General features: G+C 44.0%; 1 pseudogene; it reads left to right on the plus strand.

The window, feature by feature from the left end:
- Positions 1-373: 373 nt before the first annotated feature.
- On the plus strand, positions 374-881 carry LOC147728702 (UPF0547 protein C16orf87 pseudogene; annotated as a pseudogene).
- The last annotated feature ends 7904 nt before the right edge of the window (positions 882-8785 follow it).

The following is an 8785-nucleotide window of genomic DNA, read 5'->3' on the forward strand; positions in this document are numbered from 1 at the left end:
CCTGAGAAAATGTTAAAAAAGAGTGGTATTTATTAATGTCTATTTGACTATTGTTCCTGCCATTTGCCTGTTATTGCTCCTTCCATCTGCCTTTCGATCCTCCCACGGCTGTTTTTCTTCAACTTACCTGTAGCACCTTATACTCTTTTCCAAATTATCTGTAATGTTCTTGCAGATTCATCCATTCATCCATCTATACATCCATCCATCCATCCATCCAGTGTACCTCTCTGGAGCCTTTGCAGTGTCCACTGCTGGTGACGCTCTATGCAGCTGTCTCCCTACCATTGCTTTGCTTTAGAAATGGCCATGCAAATCAACAAATATACAGTCAAGGAGAGTACAGTTTTTGGTTTGAGGTTATGAAGTGGAGATGGCCATGAAATCATGTCCGCAGTGCAAGCAACAGGTTCCGGTCACCTGCAAATCATGCCTTGCAGTTACATATTTATCAGCCAAAAGCTCTTCAATGCCAAACACAAGGACAAATCCTCCCACATCACAGAGCACAAATCTGATGTAGATAGGGAGACGCACAGAGAGAGGAAGGTGAATCAATTACACAATGAATACAGATTTAGAGAATTAGAAAAGGTTGCTTTCTATTTCCAACAGCCAGATCGGGTGCAAGGGTGATCCAAGAATATGAAGCTCAAAAAGTACCAAGATGATAGAGAAAAGCAAAAAAAGGAAATGAATACGTAGGCAACCCTTTTGAAAAGGCGTTTGTGTTGTCAGTGGTACTGGCAGAAATAAACAGAAAAATAATAATTCAGAGGCTGCCTGGGTTACCTCTGCTGGTTGATCCACTCTGCTGGGACTGTCTGCACCAGCCTCGGATTGGTAAGGCATCTGGCATCGGCCGATGGGCCCCTGGCTGAGGCCAGTTGGTGGGCAATTTTTGGGGAATCCACCCATGGTGCACAGCATGAAAGGCTGTTAGAGCCTTGACAAACATGACCACCTGCAGCTGAATTCAGGCCAGCGGGCTAATGTCAGTGGCAGAATGACAATAGGGTGCTCTAACTGTCAACCGCGAAATCGGCACGTTTGTAAAAATGCCGCCATTTTTACAAAAGTGCACGCAAAAGCGACACTTTTATAAAAAGTCTGCGATTTTTACAAAAGTGCCAGGAATGCAGGGAAAAGGTTTATGAGGGGTCATTAGGGCTTATGTACATAGGCATTTTGGAATCTTCATTTTTGCTGCAATGGTGTTCCTATGTTTGCCTTAGCCCACATCCCCATGGAAATTAGGGAACACACCTTTACATGGCAAAGATGCGAAATGCGATCAGCACAATGAGTGATACAAAATACTCCATGCAAGCATCGGCAGCATCTACTATAATAAAGAAATTCCTTGTGGATGAACAAATTAAAAACCTCTCTAACATTACACAAAATATTTATCTTTCTTGCATGACCTTTAGAGAATTGATGACCAGAGGTGCATACCCTGTCTGTGTGCTGTATGCGTCTGTGACCACTGCATTGCCAAAAATGGTTTTTTTTGTGCCAATAAGTTGAATATGATTTGTGAAAGAAGCACTAGAAAATGTGTTTAGTATGATTTAGCACAATCCATGTGTGATGCAGAGGTCTGAGTATTCTATTATGGTGCAAACAATCAGGAAATAGAAATCGTGAATGTTGATGTAGAATGTTAGTGTTTCAGTTCTATAATTCACATCTCTGGCAGCAAGGTATCTCTACACTGATCTCTTTCAACAGACAGATTTTAAAGAATGAGAACTGAGTCCAGTGGATAAAACTGATGCACACTGTCAACATCATCATGTATCCAACATTGTTCTCTAGATGCCTTGAGGCCTAAATGCTTCATAATGCATAAGGTTTTAATTTCATTAGAGAACAGTTGAATTTCTGTTTTCAAGGATATTACAGAGTGTCTGTAATGAGATGAAAATGCTCACATTTGTCTCAAGCATATAAATGAGGTTAAGGAATTCAAATCACAATATGCTCATGAGAACACCTTCCTTCCCTGCAGACATAGGAATTCTGTTCAGCAAGCAGCTCATGTTATTTTATTAGGTCTGTCATTAGCCAAGACCTTTTGGTTTTACTGAAATAACATATAAGCATGGGCGAATTTTGCGACTCTGGCGTTCGCGAATTTTGAAAATTTGCGAATTCGGAATCCGCAAAATCCGCGATTTCTCGCGAATTTGCGGATTTTTTTTTTGTGTTCGCAAGGGTTTCTGCCAGTTTGCGAGGGTTTGGTACCAGTTCGCAATTGCGAACTTACTTGTCGGCTCGCAACGGTCGCGACTATGTTGTTTCTACGTCTGGTTCATCATCACAGGTTCCCAGCACCCTCTGTTTCACCACTGCCACCCTCTGTTTCACCCATGCCACCCTCTGTTACATCAATGCCACCCTCTGGTTCATCATCACTGTAGATTATGGGGGGGAAAGCAAGCACACCTGCCCTGCTTCAACTGACATTAATTAATTTGGGGTTAGTTTATTAATGTTTCACTGTTTTAAAATTCCACGTCTGGCACCTGCTTCCTTATCAGTAATTTGCTTTCTGTTGCAGTGCAATTTTTTTTCCAGGACCTTTGTGGCCTGCTTGTAGCTATTCTATGAGCCTGCTGTGAGGGTCAGAGCAGGGTCATACAATTGTTGCAACTAGCAACTGAACTCTGGAGGGGCCCCAGTCAGGAAGCACTACAGGGAATGGTTACTAATGATGAGTTTGAACTCTTGCACCTGCTGAGTGCTTTCAGTTTTGCAAAACTCGTTTTTCTGCAATTTCGCGGGATTCGCGGGGCGTGAACACGCGCGAGATCGGATTCGGAAGCCGCGAATTCGTGCGAATATGCGATTTGTTTTTTTGCGTTGTGTTAGTTTGCAAGGTTTTGAGGGTTTTCGCGAGCCGCTTGTAGCGCAAGGCGCGAAGTTACCCTTGTGGTCGTTCAAGGGTGCGGCCATCTTGTTTGCATGACGTATTTCCGTTTCCGGGCGCGAAGTGTAATCTCGCAAAGTGTGCGGCTCGCCAGTACAATTTCGTGGGTGTTCGCGAGGAAAATCTCGCGCGAACTTACCCGCGCGGTCGTGAATGGGCGCGGTCATCTTGTTTCTCATTCATTGCTATGGTTCTGGGCATGCTTTTGGTATCCTCTCTGTATCTCTGCCATCCTTTGCTTGTTTGAAGTTTCTTTTGATCTATTTTACTTATTATCTATCTCTCTATTTTTCTTGCTCTATATTTTTGTGTTTTCTGCTACTTTTGGTTAATTTTAAACTACTTTTTTCAACTCTTTACTTTTCTTCTCTTCCCTATTCTATTTTCTTTATTATTTAGCTTCCTTTCTGCCCAGACCATGGTGAAGGGAGCCGGGAAGCATCCCGAGAAGGGGAAGGGTCCCGCACCCCGTGCCCGGCTCCCGTGCGGGCGTTTGAGGGGGGAGCAGGTCGTACCCCGGGAGATCTTTAGCCCGGAGCAGGTGGGCGCACTAATTTTTTATGTTCAGCGCCGCCTCCCCAGGACCATCATGGCAGGCGGCAGGATCGGTTGCGGGTACGGGATCCAGGAGCGCCGGAAGCGGTGGGAGAAGGTGTGCCAAGCCATGTACCACCACTCTCGGGTCCGGCGCACCTACAACCAGGCCACCCACCGCTGGATGGATGTCCTGGACCATGAACGAGATCTGCTCGACCTGCTTGGCCTTGAGATCCCCTGGCTTGGTGAGTAGTAGTAGCTATTTCTTTACTACTCTGTTTTTTCCTGCTGTGTGTTATTATATTGCAAATGTTGGTTTTTTACCAAGAGCAATAATGCTGCTCATTACATTGTAGGTAAATTATATTTCAAAATCTTCTGTGCATTTCAGGTGCACTGCTCTCCTTCTCAGTAGTGTTGCTACTATGCTTATTTGTTTTCGATTTTGTGTTCATTTCATTGGCCTGTGAAATTATGTATGAGTGTAGTTTAAAGAACTGCGTAATGCTAGACACTAAGGTTCAGATTTTTAATTACCGGCGCATCCCTGCAAAGTAGCAGGGATGCGCCAGTAATTGTGCGCCACGCCACCATCACCCATGGTGCGCCGTATTTATAATGCGGCGCACCATGGGCCCAAAACGTCACCAAAGCGTTACGCATCTGTGCCGTAAAGGCGGCGCATTGCTGGAGTTGCGTCGCAGCGCCATCAATGCTCTGGGGTGCCCTATCTCCCCAATGCTGCGTCATACCGTACGTCTGCTTCAAGTAGGTGCAAGGTTTGAGTCACGCATCATTGTCGTTAAAGTGAGTGATTGAAATCTTGTAGATTTCCCTCACCCACATTTAGGATGCGTTCCTGCGCAGGAACGCCCTCCCTTGCGCCGGAACGCCCCCTGATGGCGCAGGGCTTTACAACGTGATGCATCTCCCATATGCGTCACGTTGTTAATATACGCCGCACCATTGCACTTCTTTTGTTCTGCCGCTGCATCACAAAAGTCACGCAACAATGGAGCAAAAGAGCCGCAAGGGGCTTCTAAATCAGCCCCTACAGACTCAAGTCCAGTCCTTTCTTTGTACACATGGCGATAAGAAACAGTAGTGGTGGTAGATTGATAGTTTGAGTATTTTAATGACTGGTTAAATAGTGTTGTCGCTGATCTGCAATCACGATGGACTTTGTCTGTCACTTCGCGTGCTGCAGACTGCTGCCTGCCAATCCTAGGCAAACCTTTTTAGTACCTTGTTTAGTGAGTTACATAAGAAGTTTCCAATTCGACGGTCCGCAAATCAAGCAATACTAATAACGTAGTAGACCACATGAGATCGGTCAATAATATACCCCGTGGATGATTTGTCTATTTGCTATTTCGCCAAAATATTTTGTTATTGTTCTTTTGAAATGTTTGATTTGGTTGACAAATATCATCCATGTTTTCTGGTCTTTCTTTCTTTCATGTTGTACATCAGCTCCCCCCCAAGGGCAAGAGGAGGACACAGGAAGAGGAGGAGGGTGCTGTTCAGGATGCAGGCCAGGATCGGGCAGGCGAGGGCTCCTTTGCTGGCCCCAGTAAGTTTTAATTTTAATATAGAGTACTTATTTTTTCCTAGCGTTCCTCATTCGATTTTTTTTAAATCGTCTTTGATCTTCTTGTAGACTGGATCTAAATTCTTATCCTGCCTCGACTATGACTCCCTGTGGTATTACTAGATTATTCTTATTAGTCTGTCTGTGTAGCTAACTAAGATTGCACATTTGGCAATTCCATTGGACTCCCATTCTAGTCCGCAATAGCTCTATGCACTGAGTGCAGTCCTCTGGGATTGTCCATAATGTCTTTTCAAGTCTTCTAAATGTTTATGCTTTGACAATTGCCAAAAATAAAAAGGTGAATGACCACCAAGAAAGAATAAGATACTACTTTACTTTTGGTTTGGATAGCAGGACAATCCATTCTACTACTGTTGCAGGGACAAATCTGCACAAACAGAACTATGGACACTAAATAATGCATTGCTTAGCTTATCAATTATAATAGGTGCTGTTAGACTTTCCACATACCTCAGTGATAACAAACTTTGTAGTTTAACCCCCAATCTCCTTACTGACTAGATAGTGTGGCTGAGTCATTTAGCTCCCAAAGTCACCGATGATTGATCCCCAATGATGTCAGAGGCACGGACTCATGCTTGCAAAAATTCAAAAACCTTTAGCTCATCCACTCTAGTCTGGAGGACCAAAAACCACAGATTCTATTTAAGTTTAAAAGCTTTATTAAAAGTAAACACATTTATTAAAATCAAGTTTGTCATAAAAGTAAACGTTTAACTGAAAATGGAAAAGTGCTTAGTGCTGACGATTAATTGGACACATTTCTTGTGGTCGAGCCGAGCTCTCACCTGGTTTGAACTTGATCCTGCTCGTGTTCTTAGAAGTCAAGCTTCTGTCTGTTAGGAGAAAAAGTGGTGCGTGTTAAAAATAAAAAGCAACCATTCATCAGTTGTGCCAAAAAGTGCAGCAAGACAACAGCCTTCCCTGGAAAAAGGGACATTTTTACTTTAGAGTAGACAGTCACAAATTATTACATTGTATTCTGTTTTTTTCACATTTCTTTCTTCCTCCTAGACCAAATATTATATAGTAGTGAGTGGTGTTTTCTAACATTATTAAATGTACTTTGTAGGTGGAACATCTGGAGGCGGGGCCAGCGCGGAGGTGGTGACATTGGACGAGGGGAATAACTCTGGGGAGGAGGCGGTGCAAGTGCCGGACAATCCTGTGAGAGATAACACGGTGGTGGCGGGCAGAGGTAAGCTATATATTCCTTACTTATTGAGATTTAAGACTGCAGAGTGTGCTTTCTGCACAGGTGTATTATAAATCAACCAGGTAGTAGCCTCCTCTAAATGTACTTCGACTTACCTGTGAAGTTTTTGGCGAGAAGAATCCCAATCAGATCTGAGATGAACTTGATGGATGGGATGAACGAAAAGCGAAAGAAGGGTGTAAGTAAGTGTGGAAGGACGAGAAATGTAATGATGACTTGTAAAGAAGAATGATATGTGTTTGCTTGGTCCCCGAGGTGGCTGGGAAGGAAAGATTATGGTATGGTGCATGGCTGGGTGAATGATGAAGCAAGGATGGGTGGAAGGAGAACAGCCTGGGTGGGTGAAACAGAAACTGTATGTGTGCATATACTTTGAATGGATGGATGCCTGGATCATTCATGGTTCTATCTGACTCTTAGATAGCATATGTGTATCTAGAGAGAGTAGACGGTCACTGGATGAACTAAGTGTTACTTTGAAGAGCATGTAACACTGCACCCGCACGTCCGTTCAAGTGTAGGAAAGGCAAGGAAAAGAAGTTGTAATTTTGTCCAAATACGACCATGAATAGTAGCAGTAGTTTGTATTGCAACTGCAAGCACAGCATATATCCGGTTATTACGGTGGACACTCCCTACCTCTCTTAATAACTTTAGTTTAGTAGTAGTACGTCATTCATGTGTGGGTGTATCACTGTTCACTCAATAATAAGCAAAGCACCTAAAGTCATCCCATATGTCATCAAATACATCCCATATGAAGTGATAGATAATCAGATTATTTAGCTTCTTCATTTTCCTTTTCTAATACTCATTTCCACTATAGGGTGAAAGCTAAATTAATTAAGCAGTAGCCCTTTTAACAGAGTATTCTCAGTGCGACCCGTAATAGAAAAGTAAGAACTTCACCACCTGCATGTACTGGACCAGTACAGTAACGCAAGTCTGTCTCACTCATCATGGTGTGCGTCTGTTTTTCTCGGGTGCAAGCTCACTGCGCTGGCATTATGCCGGCTTGCATAAAATAACGTACCAATTTTCCTAAACAAGAGAGAAGAAGAAGAATAAGACTGGTGTACTGTCATAGTCAACTTTAATGGAAGTCCATAGTGCTCGTAGAATTTGTTCCTTAAACGCCCACTAATGTTAGAGCAAGGATGAAGAAGTCAGAGGTTACATAGATACTGTCCTCAATAGTTATGTACTGTGCTTTCAATTTGCTACTTGTACTCTGACACAACTTTCTGCTCAATCCTTTTGTGTTAATCTTACGGAGCATTGGTTACAGACTATGTCTTTCTTTCTTCATATAGTTGCTCCTTCCAAATCAAAAAGACCATCAAGGAGGAGGGAGTTGGCTTGAATGGCCCGGCAACGGAGGCTGGATGCCACTGTCGCCGAATATCGGCGGCTGGTGGCCCTGGAGGGGGAGACGCAGTCTACCGGAACAACAACAACATCCACTGGGACAGCTGCATCCTCCTCTGTGCCCCCACGGGCTGCCAGCCAGCGCAGTGCTCCAGCGGTACGGAGCCGGGCTACCAAAGCCAACCGCCACCGCCGAGCAGCAAAGACAGCAGCTGCCCCCCACAGGAGTTGCAAGGCACGCCAGCGCCGCTTATGCCTCAGAGTGACCTACCTGGAGCAGGAGGTCCTAAGCTATAAGAACTTGGTGGAGGGCCTCCGCTTCGACCATGCCACCCTCCGCTAGGAGCATTATGCCCTGGCCGCTAAAGTCAACAGCACCCTGCCGTAGTGTCCCTTGCCCCTTTTTTAGAGACTTTTGGGGGGTGGGATTTGGGTGTTGGGTTTTTTTGGGACTTTTGAAGGACAATCGTTGGGGTTAGGGAGGGTCTTGCGGGAAATTATTTTGTTATGGCTATCAAAATATACTTTTTGAAACTTTATCTGACCATACCTGTTTTTTACTGCTTTTGAGTCTGGTGGGTGGGGGTTTAACAGTAAGTTTGTTTTCCTGAATAGTCCTAGGACTTTAGTAGTACTACCGTCAATCTCTTGTCTCTCCTAATACTCCATTATACTACCTCCAACCAAACGCTTATCTTACCTGTAATTTGTGTTTGAAAGTAGGGCTAGGCCCAGGGCTGGCTCCACAGGAAAATGGCGATTAAGGTTGGCAATCCTGGGCGGATGACATGTCCTCCTCATTGCGGTGGTACTAGTGATGTGACACAGTGGCAGTGGCATGCCTATGGAAAAAAAGAAAATGAAACCTAGTTTGTCCTTACTGTAGCATTACAACGATACGATAGAGAATATAGCAGGTGACAGTACACTAGAACAGTGCCACAATGTAGCCTAACAAATGGTAAAGTATAACTTGTACTTGTGTTGGATTTCTTTGACATTGGCTACTACTACACAAAATAGTACTGAAGCTGAGTAAGTCTAGAATATATCCTCGGATTCCTTTACCAGCCTGTTGCTATGACCATATCCACCCCAGCAAGTGTGTGGAATT

The sequence above is a fragment of the Lissotriton vulgaris genome, chromosome 3_1 (genome assembly GCF_964263255.1).
Source record: "Lissotriton vulgaris chromosome 3_1, aLisVul1.2, whole genome shotgun sequence".
NCBI lineage: Eukaryota > Metazoa > Chordata > Amphibia > Caudata > Salamandridae > Lissotriton > Lissotriton vulgaris.